This window comes from Gopherus flavomarginatus, chromosome 24 (genome assembly GCF_025201925.1).
Source record: "Gopherus flavomarginatus isolate rGopFla2 chromosome 24, rGopFla2.mat.asm, whole genome shotgun sequence".
Classification (NCBI taxonomy): Eukaryota; Metazoa; Chordata; order Testudines; family Testudinidae; genus Gopherus; species Gopherus flavomarginatus.
The window spans coordinates 10,085,524-10,103,976 of record NC_066640.1 but is presented as its reverse complement, the minus strand read 5'-3'; the positions used below and the strand labels follow the sequence as shown (position 1 = coordinate 10,103,976).

Below are 18,453 nucleotides of genomic sequence, written 5' to 3'. Positions count from 1 at the left end.
CTCCGCCATTCTTGTGCCATTTGTTGCAGAGGGCGTTTCATCTACGCCTTTACCTTGAGGGACCAGCAGCCCTTGAACCCGAGCACATTGGGGGTCAGGCTGCAGGCTCAGGCAATTTGACTCCTTCCCTGCATACAGGCACAAGACCACGGATACTTTAAAAAACAGCGGTTTAATTAAAATAGAGGTTAAAATGCTATTAACAGCTGATGGGGGGGAGGTTTATAAAGTCCACAAAAAACAGCAGCGTGGAGGAACACCAGTTGGACAGAACGTACAGACACATTTACAGGCTGGAGAGCACAAATCTACACATCTTAGCAGTGATAATAAGAGAAGCTGTTTCCTCAGGCTTGGCCGCTCCCAAAACCACAACGGGCTCTGTCTGGGCTTGGGCTAGTTGAAGCCGCGGGGCGTGTGTCTGGGGTGGAGCTGCTATGACAGGCTATTGTGACCATTTCACAGGTTAGACGGCTCTGCGGGAGGAACAGCGCGAGGGCTTCCGTTGCCCCTTCCTGCTCAAACCAGCAGCTTTCCTCGGGGGCATTGGAAAGGAGCCAGGTTTCACGGCTTAGTCTCCTGAGGCATGGGGCTATCTGCAGACAGGGCTTCTTGGTTGGCTTTTTTTCTACAGCCATCGCTCTGGATCTGAAGCGCAGAGGAAACAAGGGGCCACTCCCAGTACTAGCCCCAGCGATGTAGTATGGCCCCCTCATTTGCTCATCATGGCACAGGGAAGCAGAGCGCTTGGTAAGAGCACTAAGTCAGCACGGGGTCAACCTAGGCACATGGCGGCCATGAAATGGCAGATAAATCCCTCCAAGGGCCACCAATGGGGAAAGCTGGAGGAGGTTCTGACTGGAGGATGAGGTGGGAGAAGCACCCCAGGGACAGAGAAGGTGCTGGTAAATGGGTATTATGGATGGGGGCAGCATTGCCCCCAGAGATGGCCAGTTGAGAGTCTGGCCAACCTACGAAGCAGCAGCCCTGGCAAAGCAAGAGCCAACGCTCGTCCTCGACTGTTGCTCCCGAGGCAGGGGTGTAGCTGTAGTTCATGGGATTCAGCGGAGACCAGAACATCTGAGCAAGCCGCACTTTGTCTTCAGTTAGCAACAGAGAGGGGGAGTCAGCTGGACCAAGCAGGCTGGCTTGGTGGGAGGAGAATTTGGACCCTTCACTCTGCTCCAAGACTGGGAGGTGCCAGGGGCTTCTCTTCCTATATGGGGGCCTGATACTGACACAAGGTCCGCACTCATTAGCAGCACCAGAACAGCTTTAGAAAGGCAAGACCGCACCAGACTAACGAGGCAGCAGGCTGCCCAGGCCCCGGAGCGCCAGTGGCCACATTAATAGTATTGGAGACCGTATGCAACTTGAGTCTGCTGGGGTACAAGGCCTTCAAGTCTTCCAAGGCCCCGTGAGCAGCCATGGAGAACTCGGGGTCCCCCGTGGTGAGCAGGTCAAAGACACAGGACTGGAAATACACGTCCTCCACCTGCAGGATGTGGCGACACTGCTCGGTGGCCATTTCCACCGTGTAGGCCCGTCGGGAGCTGGGCCAGAGGGGGCTGGAGCTCCCCAGGCTCAGCCTATGCTCCTGGATCAGTTCGTTCTTTGGGCAGCCATGCAGACAGAGCTGGAGGCCGGTGCTCTCCTCCGAGAGGTTCAGGGTCTCCTCCGGCACACGGATGGCGAAGGTGAGGTAGCGGCCCACTTGGCGGATGATGATGGTGCTGCCGATGTAGTTGGCCTGGATCTCCACCTGGCTGGTGTCCGGCTTTTCCAGGATGCGCAGGCTGCTGGCTCCCTCCTGCCACCCTCCGGTTCTTGTGCCATCACTGAACGCCAGTGGCAGGTCCTCTGTGGTCGCCTGATAAACCTTCTGCTCTGTGCAGCCCTGGTAACTCTTAAAGATCAGCGTGATCTGCAGAGGAGACGGAAAGCAATGAGATCAGCCTGGTGAAAACACAGCCCGGGTCCCCACCTCCCGTTGCAGCTGTGTTCACTAGGAAAAGGCACCGGGCGACACAGTAGCTCATAAAGAGGCTTTGGGGAGAGGCACTGACTCCATGGGTGGTCCAGGGCTGGAGCACCCACAGGAAAAAACAAAACAAAACACAGAACAGTGGGTGCTCAGCACCCGCCAGTGGGCCCCACCGATCAGCTCCTTCCTCTCTCCCACTCCAGTGCCTCCCACCTGATGAGGATCAGGGAGCCAGGGCCGGGAGTGGGGTCGCGGCTCCGGGAAGGGGGGACGTGGACAGGGGTAAGGGGGCTGAGGCTGGGCGCAGAGCCCTGGGTGCGGAGCTACTGCGGGGGACACTTGGCGCAGGGCTGGCTGCAGGGGCCAGCAGCAGGGTCTGTGTCTTGGTCTGGGGCCAGGAGCAGAGCTGGGTGGCGCTCCCTTCCTGTCCCCCATGGGGCCTGGTCCCCAGCCGTGCTCCCCCAAACATTCCTCCACCCCCCCACACTTTGGGGACCTCTGCCCTAAGCCATCTGTTCTCTACTTCCCAGTGACACATTCTACTACAGCTGAAGCTTACCTGCCCCACTGTGCTCCAACACCCGCCGGGGCGGGTCGTGAGGAACTCAGGGCCCCCCAGAATATCTATTCTGCTAGAGGCACCTTGCCTCAAGTCGTTTCAAACCTGGCAGCCGGATCCCTGAGACCACTGGCCACACAACCTTAAAGAGCTGTCCATAGCTGCAGCTCTCCTCTGGGCCCCACAACCCTCCGCTGGCACATCCAGCTGCCAGGACACAGAGCACTGGGAGAGCTAAGTTCATCATCGCTTCTAACTCTGACCTCGTCCACCATCAGAGCCGATGTCGTTTTTGGTAACCAGCAGGAAGTCAGTCGGGCTGGCAGATGGCCACACAGCCTCAAGAGCGTTCACAAGGGCATGCTCAGCAGAAGGGCTACGTGTGGGCAGAGGCTGACCCGAGCTGGGCTATCCCAGCCAACGGTGAGGTGTGGGGAAGGGACCTTCCCAAACTCTGCTGTGCCTCTCTCATGGTTAGAGACCATCAGTGTCCAGTGAGGCCATCCCTGGCCTCACTAGGGACAGCAGTTGTTTCAAGGTTCCTGAACAGGTTTAAACTTAGGCAACAAGAGGCCATCAGCACCGTGCCCTTGTCTGGTGGCAAGGGAAGCCAGGCGCCAGCCGGATACGTGCTAAGGGACAGGATCGTCTCTGAACAAGGCTCAGCGCATAAGTGGGGCCCTTCATTTTCCGTTTTTATTTTATTTTTCTCAGGAATGGAGCAGTGTTTATTACCATCACCACAAAAACAGGTGAAAATCAGGGCAAAAAACTATTCATAATTGTTCTGGATAAATATCAGGGTTTATTTTGGTGGGCAGAAAGACAGAGGGGTGGAAAGTATCCAGCATTAAGGCTTTGAATTCTGTTCATCAATGCGGTTTGCTGCAGAACTAAAAAAGAACTGAAAACTCAATGCCACCTCTGCGTTTAAGAAAACGGTACATCTCTAATCCCCACCTAAAACTTGTCAGTTGAATAAACAGTTTACTGCAGTAGACTTAGGCCATGTCAATGCTACAAAGTTAAGTTGACTTCATGGTAGTCGACATTAAGCCTCCGATTGAAGTAAGTCATTCTTGCGTGTCGACACAACGCTCATTGTGTCGGCAGAGTGCATCCTCGCAAGCAGGGCTTGCATCAAGGCACGGAGCACTGCATCATGGGTAGCTATGCCTCACTGCATGTAGCCAAGTGGAATTTTGGGTTGGGTTTGCAATGCCTTATGGGATCAAAACATTGGCACAGGTGGTTAAGGGGACATCACATTAACTTCCCATGATGCACTTACCTACCTCCCTCCCTCCCTGAAATCAATAGCAAACAAGCCAAGCCTTTTTTGCATCTTTTTCGGTGAGCCTGGGTTATCCCTGCGGACACCATAGCACGATAAGCATGGACGCTGGTCAGCTGTACTCTGCTGTTCCTGCAGTATTTACACAGCCACCACACAGAACAATCCTGCTGGAAGGCGGAGCGAAGCAATTCACAGTTGCTGGTGACAGTCACACATCACCTTGACACGGCTGAGCACCGTTTCTGGGCCTGGGAAACGAGCACTGCCTGGTGGGACCGCATGGTTATGCGGCTATGAGACGACAAGCAGGGCAGCAGAACTTTCGAATGCATAAGGCCACTTCCCAGGAAGAGCGTTCCTCAGCCCTGAAACGCAGCAATAGCAAAATGAGAGGTGCTCTAACAGCGGAGAAGCGAGTGGCGATAGCTCCGTGGAAGCCTGCAATGCCAGACTGCTACCGGTCAGTAGGGAACCAAATTCAGAGTGAGTAAATCTAACGTGGGATCTGTTGTAATCCAAGGTTGCAGGACCATTAACAGACTTCTGCTAAGAAGGGTAGTGATTCTGGGAAACTTGCAGGACATAGTGAATGGTTTTGTCATGATGGGGTTCCCTAACTGCGGTGGGGTGATAGAACATATATCCCTATCTTGGCACCAGACCACTTTGCCAAAGAGTACATAAACCAGAAAGGGGTACTTCTCAATAATGTTGCCAGCGCCGGTGGACAACAGGGGTTGTTTCACCGACATCATCATGGGATGGTCGGGAAGAGTGCATGACAGACATCTTTAGGAACACAGGCCTGTTCAGAAAGCTGAAAGCAGGGACTCTTTCCAGACTGCAAAATCATCATTGGTGATGTTGAAATGTCAATCGTGAACCTGGGAGACCCAGCCTACTCCTTGCTTCCACGGCGCATGAAGCTGCACACCAGCACCCTGGACAGCAGTAAGGACCACTTCAACCACAGACTGAGCAAATGCAGAATGGTGGTGAAATGTACCGTTGGACGTTTAAAAGGTTGCTGGTGCTGTTTGCTTACTAGATTAGACCTCAGTGAAAGCAATATCCCCACTGTTATTATGGAGCACACAACAGATAGCAATATCTGTGAAACAAAGGGAGAAAAGTTTCTGCCAGGGTGGGGGGTTGAAGCAAATCATGTGGTAGCCAATTTTGAGCAGCCAGACACCAGGGCAATAAGAACAGCACTTCAAGGGGCTCTGCGTCTCCGTGAGGCTTTGAAAACCAGTTTCAGTAACGAGCCAGAGTAACGTGAGACTTATCTGTGTTGTTCCTTACCAAGCTGTCCTCTTCCTTGCATTTTCTCCCCTTTAACCTCCACTCCCGTCAACCACCATGTCTTGAATGAATAAAGAGCCTTTTCTCCTCAATCTGTTAAGTTTTATTATGCTACAAACACAGAGAGAGCAAAGAAAAGTAAGATAACGTGGGGCAAAAGGGCTGATAACACTGTGGGAGGAGAAACAAGGAAAGCTTGCTTACAGATGCATTGCAACAACAATTAAAGGTGTGGGAATGGGCCCCTTCTGGTCCTTGTACCCTTCTCTGGTGTTGAGTGCAAGGGATACAGAACACCCCCCACACACATACCTAATAGGACGTTTGGAGGAGGAGGAGAAGGATGTAGAACTGGGCAATGATGGCAGCAGGTTCAGCATTGGTTGCAGTGGGACTCTCGCATCCAGCTGCCTTTCATGAACCTCAACATGTCTGACTGCTCATTCATAATCCGCAGGATCTCTTCCTGCATCGCTGTATGCTCTCCTGTCCTCCATGTCCAGGTCCAGGTTCTCAGACAGCGCAATCCTCCATGCTCTGAGCTCCATCTTATCACTCTCGGAGGCGCGCATTGAACACATCCTCCTGAGTCGTCTTTTTCTGCCTTCTAATCTGGGAAAGTCTCTGTCCCGGTGTGGAGGATGCACCGTCGGACAAGGTTTCTGCAGCAAAGCACAAGGGTAGCATTGACAGTGCTTACATTGTTTCTGGTGCAAGGTAAATGTTTTTGTTTTTAAATTAAAAACCCCACCCATCAATGCATTTCACTGCAAGCCACAAAGTAATCACAACTTCTGGCTACTGCAAGTGTCAGTTTGCTGCTCCAGCTTGGGTGAGTACGGCCACGAAGCATGGGCGAGGGGCCTTGTGCTGCTGCTTTTGTGAGGATATCCTTGGGATCACAGGCTGGAACTTGAGAAAAGCCCCCTTTCTCCTAGCAACCTGGACGGTGCTTGAAGACAGGCACCAGGGTAAAGCCCCTCCAAATAGTTTGTTTTTTTGCAAAAGTGACACCGGGTTGGGGGGAAGGGAGACAAACAAGAAGCCGCCACCCTCATTGTTCCCTCCCGCACATGCTGCTTGCAATACCTGGTGATCCCTTCCAACCACAACCACGGCACGTTTGGGAAAGCCTGGTTGTGAGACCCATATTTCACCAAACAGGTGGTGGATTTCCTGCTGAATTATTTGTGGTTTAAGGGCTAGCATTGAAAGCTTCCTCCATTTCCGCTAGGTGACCCTGTGCGATATCACTCTTCTGAGGGTAACAGAGGCGACAAGGGAGCAGATGCAGCAAGCGTCTGGGGACAGACCTGGTCTTTATTCTGCCATGCCGGGTGCCGCAATGATCCCAGCAGAGTTAATACTGGAGTGGGGCGGGAAAGTGTCCTACCGTGGTGAATGCAAAAAGGCAGCCCCTCCCCGAAACCTTCTGTAAAGGATTGCAGAGTACCTCCATGAAAGCTTCCTCGAGATCTCCATGGAGGATTCCCAGGCCATCCCCATGCACATAAACCGTCTGTTTCGGAGAGCACCCTCTGTGTAGCTGGAGTGGCCACTGACATCCACTACACCTACTTTTTTGTTCAAATTAAACATAAAATATAATAGCATGTAACCCCTTCAGTTTGACTGGAAATGTGGACTCACCAGAGCTGCCTTTCCCAGCATCCCGCTCCGCTGCCAACTGGTCCTGTGAAGGGATGGGCTCCAGGGTTAAAAACAGTTCTTAGCTGTCAGGGAAAATGGATCCTCTGCTTGCCTGCCTCACATCCTCCACCTCCTCATCCACAATGTCCTCCTCGTTGCTCGAGGTCGCCTGGGGCTCGTGGCAGGTATCCATGGAGCATTTTGGGGAGCGATGGGGAGAATCGCATGCAGCTCCTCATAGAAGCGGCATGTCTGTGGGGCAAAACCAGAACAGCTGTTCACCTCCCTTGTCTTCTGGTAGGTTTGCCGAAGCTCCTTTACTTTCACGCAGCACTGCTGTGTGTCCCCGGTGTAGCCCTTCTCCCCATGCGATCTTGGCACAGATGTCAGCGTTTCTTCTGCTGGATCGGAGCTCCGTCTGCACAGATTCTTCTTCCCCATCCAGCAATAAGATCCACCACCTCCTATGTGCTCCATGCTGGAGCACATTTGCAGACTCGAATCTCCATGATCAGCCGTGCTGGCGAGCTCTCCATGCTGATCAAACAGGAAATGAACATTCAAAAGTTCCCAGGCCTTTAACAGGGGAGCAACTGTTTCCTGTGTACCTGGGTGACGTGCAGTGGAGTTTAAAGTGCTCTCCAGAACGGTCACAGCAGAGCACTGTGGGACACCTCCTGGAGGCCAATTCATTCGAATTACACAACGCCATGTCAACCTCTGGCTGTCGAACCAAGTGCTATGCCTCTCATGGAGGTGGAGTACAGAAGCTGATTTTACAGGCCACTTAGGTGGGCAGAAGGGACTCGGTAGTGTAGACGCATACATTATTAGATCGACTTAATGCAGCTTATGTCCACCTAAGTTTGTAGTGTAGACCAGACGTGTACTATTAGCCTATAAATATTTACATTTAATAATTGGCCACACCATTTGCCGTGCATACTTCATTCTTTTCTCCTGTTTTTGATTTTTAAACTTTCAAATACTTCCTTGTGAGATGTGTATGTGGCAGGCATGACATTCATTAGTACCTTCAGATGCGCACACACTTCAGAGCTTGCGTGCAGGCCTGTTTGTTTATTGTGTGTATCTTCTAGACTAATACATGGTCTTATTTCAACAGGAAGCTTTGCATATACACACACACAGACTAATATATTATCTTCATACACAGATCTCATGCAATGTACCGTATGTTCCTAATAAAACCAGTTATTTTGCATATATTTGAATGATACAAAAGTAAGGTGAAAAATCAGAAAAAACCCTGAATAATAGTTTCTGTAAAAATCAGTTTAAACTGAAAAAGAAGGGGCTTACGCATGGGTAGGCAGGTAAGGACAAGTGCCCTGAAGGTTTCAGCATGGCACACGGTTATTAAACTCCAGCATGGGGCAGCCTACGGGTCTCAACCTGGGGTGTGCCAAGTTGCTGCCCCCACCTCTTATTATTCATGTCTCCATAACACCTAAGAACGTCAGCCATGGGCCAGCACCCTTCTGTGCTAGGCTCTGCACAAACAGAACAAAATGCCAGTCCTGTTCTGTCCATTTCCTCTGGGGCAGCTGGCTGGCACTGGCCACTGTTGGAAGACAGGATACTCGGCTAGATGGACCTTTGGTGTCTACCACAAGCCCCAGTTCCTCCTGGTTCTAGACCCATCCCCAGCTCATAGTTTCCAGAGACTCTGACCAACTAAACTAGAGAGAATCCTTCTTTCCTCTCCCTTTGGGTGGGGGAGAGGAGGCTTCTCTCTCCGTTACCGGCTGTGCAGCTGAAACAATCCGCAGAGGAGGGGATGTCAACACACAGGGCGGCAGAAATAAGCAGTCTAGGAGATTGGGGGTGTGGAGGTAGGTGGGGGCCTCGGTCACCCACAAAGGGAAATCAGTCCTTAAAGAACAGAAAGCCCCAGCAGCAGCATGAAGACCTGAGCAGCTGACGTACAAAGACGGGGGCCGTAACTAAGCCCTGCACTGTAACTGGTTTATTCCCCCCCCCACACACACACACACACACGCACGCTTGCTACTGCCAGTTCCCGGGAGCCAAGCCCTGCAGACGTGGCAGGGGAGAAGGAGACTCAAGATTGAAGGGAAGGTGGGTTGGAAAGACAGAGTCCTCAGTGAGGTACCTGAGAATGACAGCCCTGCCCCAGCCTGCCCACCTATCCAGCTGCCCCCTCCAACGGCTTTTGCTAGAGAGCATGTCCTGACCTACCCTCCTGTCCTACAACTCCAGAGAGATTGGCTCCAATGCTCCCCTGCAGCAGAGCAACAGTGGCTGCTGGGTGAGCATTAACCTTGACGATGAAGACCCGTCCTTTCTTAGCTGTGCTAGCCACAAGGAGAATGAGCATATCAGAGACTAAGCAGGGTGCTTGGCCTGTTAAGGCAGGCGGACAGCCCCTAATCTAAATCAACCGCCAAGAAGCTGAAGCACAGAGGGGAAAAAAGAACCTCCCAGGTTCCCTCAACTGGAGAAGACCCAGGAGGAAACAGGAGGGGAGTCCCTCTGAGCAAGTACCCAACACCAAGTCTTCAATGTTGTGGCACTGGCAGGAGGCCCTGCCATGAGGCGGGTGGAGGAGCAGCTGAGGGGTTGCCCAGGTGAGAGGTAAGAGCTGCAAAACAGAACAGAGTTCCCAAGGCTCACAAGCTCAGCTGGATAGCAGGTACCTTCCTGAGACCAAAATACACGTCACCCCAGCAGCAGGAGAGCCAAAGAGAGGTCAGGACGGAGGGTGTGGGTGAGGCACAGCAAGCAGAACGACTGGGACAAACAGAAGGCGGAAGCATCTGCAGAGCTGGCATGTAACAAGCACCAGAGAAGTAGCCGTGAGCCTCAGCAGCCATTGGAAAGCAGGATGGGGCTGGATGGGAATACAAATAGGAGAAGATCCGCTAAAAGGGAAGCAGAAACCAACCGGGGGTAGGTAGAGATAAAGCACTAAAGCAGCAGTGGCCAAGAAAAGCCCTCGCCCAGAAAGAAGGGCAGGAAAGTGAGGGAAGTGGGTGTGGCAGAAGAGAGATTGCAAAAGGAGGTGGCATCACGGATAGCCACTGCAGGCTTCTCAGTGTCCAGGAGCCAGGGAGTTCTACTGGCTGGACCAAAGACAGACAGACAGGAAAGAGAAGCTCTTGGTTTGCCCTCTGTATGTCCAGTATAGGGGGGAAATGATGCCTAGGCAGGATCAAACTGCTCATTTTCCTGTCAGATAGGAGACACTGAGAGGTAATGTGGCCTAGCAGGCTGATCACAGGGCTGGGAGCCAGGAGAGCGCCACTGCTGTGTCTCTAGCGCTGCCCGTCTCATTCCCTGTCTGGCTAGCGACAGCTATTGCACTTACAAAGAATCAGACTCTCAGGGTTGGAAGGGACCTCAGGAGGTATCTAGTCCAACCCCCTGCTCAAAGCAGGACCAATCCCCAGGCAGATTTTTGCCCCAGATCCCTAAATGGCCCCTCAAGGACTGAACTCACAATCCTGGGGTTAGCAGGCCAATGCTCAAACCACTAAAATATCCCTCCTCCCCTCCCTTAAAAAAAATCAAGTGGACGCATTGCATAAAATGCAGCACTGCTGTCAAACTTGTCCCAGGCACACAGGGGTTGATTTTAAAAGGGATTTGGGTGTTGCTGGACTGAGCAGACCAGTGCTTACCTCCTAGGAAGCTTGCCACCCAATGGCAATTTTGGCCTGGAGTTAGGCATCTCCATGCCACCACAGCTCCTTATAAAGGGTTGTAAAGATACACCCCTCTCTAACGCTTCACTCTGCTTATCCCGGCCAGCGCTACTGAAAACAGCTTGTCAGTTACACCCAAGAGGGGGCTGATAACAGCCTCCAGTTAAACTGCAAGGGCACGGCAAAGGTAGCTGGAGAGCCCGGGAAGCCACAGATGCAGAGGAGCACAATTCAGAGCCACTGGTCTAGTCTGTGGAACAAGTGACGCTTCCTGCATAAAGCTACCGGCTCCTGACACACTACTGCGCAGGGCCTCGGCGTACTGGAAATGGGGGATGGAGCCTCTAGGTCAGTGGGTCTCAACCAGGAGTTTGGGGCCCCCTGGGGGGCCGTGAGCAGCTTTCAGGGGGTCTGCCAAGCAGGCAGGGCCAGTGCAACCATTTAGGCGACCTAGGCGGTCGTCTAGGGCACTAGGATTTGGGGGGCAGCATTTTCTTTGGCAGCAACCGCGGTGGCTGGATCTTTGGCCGCTCCGGTGACCATTGGCATTTAGGTGGAGGGAGCTGGGGCAGGGGAGCGCGGGGAGGGCTGCCTGCAGCAAGTAAGGGGCAGGCACGCAGGGGAACTCTCCGCCCCAGCTCAGCCCTGCCCCACCTCCTCCCCGAGCACACCATGGCTGCTTCACTTCTCCTGCCTTCCAGGCTTGTGGCACCAATCAGCACGGGTGGGTGCCTCAGGGCAGAGGGGGAGAGCGCAAGGTGGAAGTTTCGCCTAGGGCACGAAACATCCTTGCACCGGCCCTACAAGCAGGGCCAATGTTAGACTCGCTGGGCCTCAGGGCGGAAAGCCTACGCCCTGCCACCCAAGGCTGAAGCCCAGAGCCCGGAGTCCTAAAGCAGAAGCCTGAACAACTTAGCTTCATCGAGCACCCTATGGCATGGGGCCACAGGCAACTGCCCTGCTTGCTCCCCCTTAACGCCGGCCCTGGCTTTTTATAACCAGTTGTGGCACAGGTGTGACGTGGAATTTTTAATCACATGTTGGGGGGAGGGAGGGGCCTCAGAAAGAAACAGGTTGAGAAGCCCTGGTCGAGGCCTGGGTCTAATCCCAGACTGGTGAGCAGAGTTTAGGTCGTTACCATCAGACGCGTGCAGGGCACATGACCCAAGCGAATGGCTTTATTCCTAGAATGCTAGTTTGCTCATCACAAAACCCGCCACTTCCCACACCTGGCTATTTGCCATGGCCACAGCCCCTGGTGCTGGCGCTTTAAATCATGCAGCCAGGCAGAGAAGCCTGCAAGGCCAGGGAAAGATGCCTGCATGGTTAATGTTGGTGCCGTACTCCTCCATCAGATCAAAGAGGGAACCTGCAGTATGCCATGTTGTCAGTCCAACACTGCCCACATGCACGAATTAACACTTCTAGAAGCAAGACAGAAAAATGTGGGTGTTGAGATTTTCATACTGAAGATCTGGGAGATCAGAGCAATGAGCAGATACTGTTGCAGATGCAGCTAGACAATCACAGCCAATTTCAATCAAGAAGGGATCTTAGCTGGGACACTGGAGTCAATCATACTTTGCCCCGAGCCCATCTCTCCTCTGGGGATCTCAAAGAGCTTCACAGAAGGGTGGTCTCAGATTAACAGGCCCACATTCACATCCCAAGTCAGTGCCTGAGCTGAGAACAGAGTCCTACTCTACAGCATGACTTGAAAGAGGGTCCTGACAGGGACTCTCTTCTAGTCCAGTTCTGCTACTGCGCTCATCAGCGCAGATCTGAACAGCTGCCAGTGGTACACTAAGAAACATAAGCAACATCTGCCACAAATCACAATTCCTCTGCCTTCCATTAAGTCCTTGACTGTCTTTCTGTAGGAGGAGAAAGATGAAGGACAAAGGGTTTTTAAACAACGATTTTTAATCTTCTGCCTGGAGTATTGCCGAAGCCGCCCGCCTCCGACCAGGCTGGAAGAAAAATTTTTCATCATCAAGACCTGAACTGTACAGAGGGTTTGGGGCTACATAGAGCCCCCGCACTTCCTCAGCTCCAGCTCACAGATGCGCTGCCTCTCCTCCCTAGACTTCGCCCAACTTTAGAGATCTCAAAACAAAACTCAGCTGGAAACAGATTCACTTTTCCCATCCCTCACTTAAAGCCCTGAAGTTAAGCCAGGCTTGCCTGAAGGTTTGGGAACCGGTCCTGAGTTTTGTCGCAAAACTCAGCAGGTTTGGGGCGCTTACACACGGATGGTTTGCACAGCCCTGCTATGGAGGCAGGCCCTCAACGTCCCACAGATTCGATTGATACCATGCGAACCTCTAATGCAGTCCTGTAATTATGGAAGACCACGGTAACGTGACAGACCTGTGAGAAAGGTACAGAACAGACACACAATTCTAAGTCTCCATCTAGGAGAGGCTGTTTCCTAAACAGACACACTGAAATTCACTTCCTCCGATGACCACAAGGGGGTAGCAGATGATCACAGCTATTAAGTAAAAGGGTGGGGAGTTGGGGGGTGGTTTGGTTTTTGTTTTGTTTTTTTTTAAAAAGTGGTCTGATTACCTTGCTGGTGGCTGTGGCGCTGGATCCTAGAACAACTGGGACATTGGTGACCTGGACCGACAGGTACTGATTGTCTATTAGCGGCCAAGCTCCTTCTACTTTACATGTCTGAAACTCATCTTTAAAGGTCCTTAAATGAGGATCCCCAAATAATCCACAGTGGGCAAATTTCTTCTGAAAGCCAGATCGGCTCTCATAGTTGCACAGCTCTGAAACCAGAGGGTCCGGTGTGCCAGGGGCTTTCGCCGAGGAAGTCGGCCCGTCGCTGGAGCAGTTGTGCTGCGTAAAGAGTTCCTTGATTCGGAAGACGGCGGAGTGATACACCAGGTCTCCCCGGCAGGATTTGGCTGTCTTTCTGGTGCACACTGAGTACGCACGCAAGGCAATGCAATAATCCACGTCCAGCGGTGTCTCTTCCGGCAAGGCATGGCTAGGAGATGTGGCAGCCACGTAGTCTGCATTGCAGCGCTGGATTCGGCACTGCTGGCCATGCACTGCAAGGAGAAAAGGTCATTCTGATCAGCAGCAAGCGTTTGATGGGTGACAATGATCCGCCCACTAACTAGCAACTAGAAAGGTAGGATCTGCCCTAAGCACAAGTCATATAAAGATGGATCTTTCCCCCCTTCCGACACTGCAATGAAAGCTCCTGTCCAGGGGCTTAAAAAGAGAAGTCCTATAGGTAGAGAAAACACAGAGGCCAAACTCTTCATGACAGCTTGACTGAAATCTAGATGCTACCTACTGGCTGTTGTGACTCATCAACACCTCGCACTTAAGATAGCACTCCATCTCCAAAGCACTTTACGAACCAGGGCCATCACAATACTTCTGAGCCAGACAAGTATTAAGCAAGAATTAAGTATCACCAACATTGCCTTGTGGTTTTTTATTAACTAAATCCCCCCTCTCTCTAAGGTGAGGCAGAGCAAAAAAATAACCACAGTTAAAAAAAATTGTTACAGAGTGAAAATAAAGGAGCGGGGTTACTTCTGTAGAAAAATAGGTATTGTGCATTACATGGATGTTACACAAGCTACAACGTACTACAAACATACGTAAGACAGCATCAGGCAGTGCAACGCAATGACTTGCATTTGCTTTTCATATACGTACTATACAGATGTGGCAAAACTATCACTGAAATTTACCAGCCAAGTCACAAGATCGACTGCCTGCTTTTGCCATTATGAAGAGAAGGAAAAAAAAATCATGATTTACTTGCTATTCAAAATAAAGTTCCACGCCTCAAGTGAACAGAATTTTGAAAGGCTGATTTATATCCACCCACTTTGTGTCAGATCTGTAACAATCTACAAGACGTCTAGACTACTGTTATTCTTCCTATATATATTCAGAAATATCACTGTACTGTGTTGTGTTCTTATACACACAAAGCTACACTGTTTGCTACCCTGAACTAGCCCACAAATGTTAAAGGACAAAACACGTGAGTTATTAAATTCATCCAGTATCCTCCCCGGAGGCAGATATCAGCAATGCAGCAATTTTAGACTCAGCATGCAAATCTGTACTGATTAGCTGCAGATCTTAAACACGCAATATCCGCCTCCCTGGAAGCATCTCACAGCCATGTGTGAACATACTGCTGTCATAGGTTTAGCTAGGTTTTACATTAAGGCACAAAACAGTTCTCCAACTCAGGGAAAAGAAGAAAAGTTACTTTCTATAGCTGGGCTTCTTGGCAATTAGAACAATGAATTGTGGACGGAGCATGGGAGTTAAGATTCCTGAGCTCTATTCCCAGTTCTGCCACTGTCTTGTCTGCTCTTGGGGTGGGTGGGGGTGGGGGTGGGGAAATCACTCAGCCTGAAGTTTTCAAAATCACCCACTAATTTTGGATGCCCAACTGGAGCCTGACTTTCCGAAACACTGAGCACCCATAACTTCCAACTCACTCAGTAACAGCATTGGGTGCTCAGCACCTCAAAAGTCAGGCTCTGGGCATCTCCAGCGGAGCACTCAAGAACTGATGCCCCCCCCCACCGCCCCAAAGTACTGGACATTTGATATTTTTGACTTGTGCCTCCATCTATAAAATAAGGATAATTATCCACCTTCCTAAGTGCTCTGCACCACATGTGAAATCTGCTAGGAGTGAACGCGAGTCATTCACTGCATTCCCCACCTTTATGCCTCGTTTACACTTTGACTGCTTCCACAATTAATTGTATTTTAAAGACTCTGCTCAGCATCTTGTGCAATTTTTTGCTCAAAAACCAATACTAAAGAGAGACACTTCACTCCAGTGGCCTAGGGATTTTCCCAGTTACAGCAACTGAGGAAACAGTTGACATCGATTATAAAACTACACGTTCTTAGATAGCATCACAAAGATACAATGACCTCTACTAAGAACATATTTCTCCTTCTCACTTTAGGTTTAAGCCAAACCTTAATGCTTTGAAAAGAACAAAGTTAGCACATCTTCCACACGCACACCCCCTTTGCGGGGTAAAGTCACTGCAGGGTGGAGGACCCAGCCCTACTTCCACATAATTGTTCTTCATACAGGATGCAAGAACATTTTGTGCAAACCCTCTACCTACTGGGCTGTATTTCATGTTTAGCTAGCAGAAATCCCCCGTGACAGCAGGAGTTCTCAGGCAGATCATTCCTCTGTCTACCAGGAATGGCTGCGCTCACATGCCCACGGGCGACAGAATTGGGCACAGAAAGCAGGGAGGGCTGGGAAAGTTCCCACCTCCCAGTGGGACCTTCGAGTCCCGGGAGGTTTTATTGGTTAGTGCCTGGGGGTCTGGAAAAGCACGCAATGGAGAGGACAGCGCTGTGCAGCGCCTGCCAGGGAAGGGGTCCCCAGCCCAGGAGATGGAGAGGGAGCTGATCCAGCCCTCCTTGGGCCGCTGTCCCTGGCTGGCCTGCCGGCAGCAGAAAGGCGCCTCTGTGCTCCAGGCAGCCGCCTTGTTTGCTTTGGCAGGAGCTTCACGTTCGCTGCTCATAGAAAAAACAAACCTCCCAGAAAAGGCTCGTCCACCCCAACACCACGCACACGCAGGAGGGCCCGCCAACTAAGCTGAGCACCCAGGCTCCTCTTCAGCACACGCCGCAGAGGGGGCCCCCCAACTCAGGCACACCCTACAGCCCCCCATATTGCTCCCCAACAAGGCATGTATTTTGGGACCCCCGCTTCCAACTATGCCGCCACCACTACCAAGGGGTGCCCGGCAGAGATCCCAGCTCCCAGAGGGGTCCCCAAAAGAGGCAGCCAACTGGAGGTGCCCTCATCCTCTCTCACCAGGCAAGTGCTCTGGGTGATCCCTTTCTCCCATGGGGCCCCGCAGCCAAGGCACATGGTCTGGTGCTCCCTGCAGCCCCTCAAATGAGACACCTGCCTGGGTACCCCCTGACCCAAGGCATGGGCACCCCATCTCCCCCTTTACACCCCCAGCCCATCTCTAGCTGCTCCCATCAGCTGATCCCCCCAGCCCCTCCCCTGAGTTTCCATTCCAGTTCCGACCCCCTCCTCCCCAGCTCAGCTCCTCTCCAGTTACCCTGCCCCCAGCTCCTTCCCCTCGCTGCCCCACTCCAGCTCCCCTCCTCCCTCCAGCATCCCCAGTCCAGCTCCCCCTTCTCTTCGCCACCTGCTCCTGTCCAGCTCTCAGCATCCCTGGTCCATCTCCCCCATTCCCCTAACCCAGATCCCCTCAGTCCAACTCCCCCAGGCCAGCTCTTCCCACCTTCCCCAACCTGGGTCCCCCTTTCCCCCCCTTCTACCTGTCCCAGTCCAGCTCCCCCCACCCTCCCCAACCTGGGTCCCCCTCCACCTGCCCCAATCCAGCTCTCCTCACCCCCCAGCATCCCCAGCCCAGGTCCCCCTTTCCCCACCTCTACCTGTCCCAGTCCAGCTCCCTGCACCCTCCCCAACCTGGGTCTCCCTTCCCCCCTCTATCTGTCCCAGTCCAGCTCCCCCCTCCCCCCAGCATCCCCAATCCTGCCACCCCTAAGCATTCCTGGTCTGGCTTTCCCCTCCCCAGTCCGGGTCCCCCAGCATCCCCAGCTCGGGTCCCCTTTCCATCTCTCCACCTGCTCCAGCTCTCCCCCACCCCCAATCCGGGTCCCTCACCCCCCAGCATTCCCAGCCCAGGTCCCCCTTTCCCCCTCCACCTGCCCCAGCTCTCCCCCACCCCCAATCCGGGTTCCCCTTTCCCCCTCCACCTGCCCCAACCCCAATCCAGGTCCCCCGCCCCCCAGCATTCCCAGCCCAGGTCCCCCTTTCCCCTTCCACCTGCCCCAGCTCTCCCCCACCCCCAATCCGGGTCCCTCGCCCCCCAGCACCCCCAGCCCGGGTCCCCCTTTCCCCCTCCACCTGCCCCAGCTCTCCCCCACCCCCAGTCCGGGTCCCCCTTTCCCCCTCCACCTGCCCCAACTCTTCCCCACCCCCAATCCAGGTCCCCCGCCCCCCAGCATCCCCAGCCCGGGTCCCCCTTTCCCCCTCCACCTGCCCCAGTCCAAGTTCCCCCACCCCCCAACATCCCCAGTCCAGCTCCCCCTGTCTTCATTCCGGCTCCCCCAGTATCCCCGGTCCGGCTCGGCTCGGCTCCCCCCGGCCCGGCTCCCCCGCTACCTGCGGACGGCGGGGCCAGGCACACGGACACCAGCAGCACCACCACGCTGAGCAGAGGCCGCCGCCGCGGCCCCCGGAGCCGCTCCACAGTCGCCGGGGGGAGGCTGCCTGGCCCCATAACCATCCAGCCATCGGCCCGGGAGCCTCCAGCTCCGAGCAGAGCTGCCCAGTCCGCCCCGCTCCGCCGGCCCGGGAGAGACTGCGGGGTCCGGCCGCCTCCGTCACCCCAGCGCCGCCAATGGAGCAGCAGAGGCAGCCAAGGATCTGCATATTAATAAGGCTGCAGCCAATGGGAAAGCAGCCAGAACCGACTAATCTGCATATTCATTATCCTGCCACCAATGGGCACGAAAGCAGCGCCCCCAAATTCGTATATTCAATAGGCTCCAACCAATAAGGCAGCTCCAAATGGGAACCTCCAGCAAATAGGGAAAGAGCCAGACCAAGCTAATCTGCATAACAATTAGCCTTTCACCAATGGGACAGCACCTAGGTCCCGTTAATCTGCATATTTATTACCCTCCAGCCAATCCGTGGCAGTCTTGTTTCACAGCGCTGTCCTTCAAGACAGAGAGCTGCTGTTGAGGGCAATGGGGGGGGGTAGCTGCACACTGGGTCTAATGAAGCCAGAAGGGGAGGGGGCGAGAGAGACACTTGGGGATGGGGCAAATATTTGCCTTAGGAGTGCGCCAGGTGGAACCACATGGCATGTATCATAGTGTTTTATTTGTGGGGCGAGACGATGGATACCTCTACAGGGGGTTTATCCCCCCCATGACCCTTTACAGGGGC

General features: G+C 53.2%; 1 pseudogene; it reads right to left on the bottom strand.

Moving 5' to 3' along the window:
- Positions 1-156: 156 nt before the first annotated feature.
- LOC127040001 (repulsive guidance molecule A-like) lies at positions 157-17,931 on the bottom strand (annotated as a pseudogene).
- Positions 17,932-18,453: the final 522 nt, after the last annotated feature.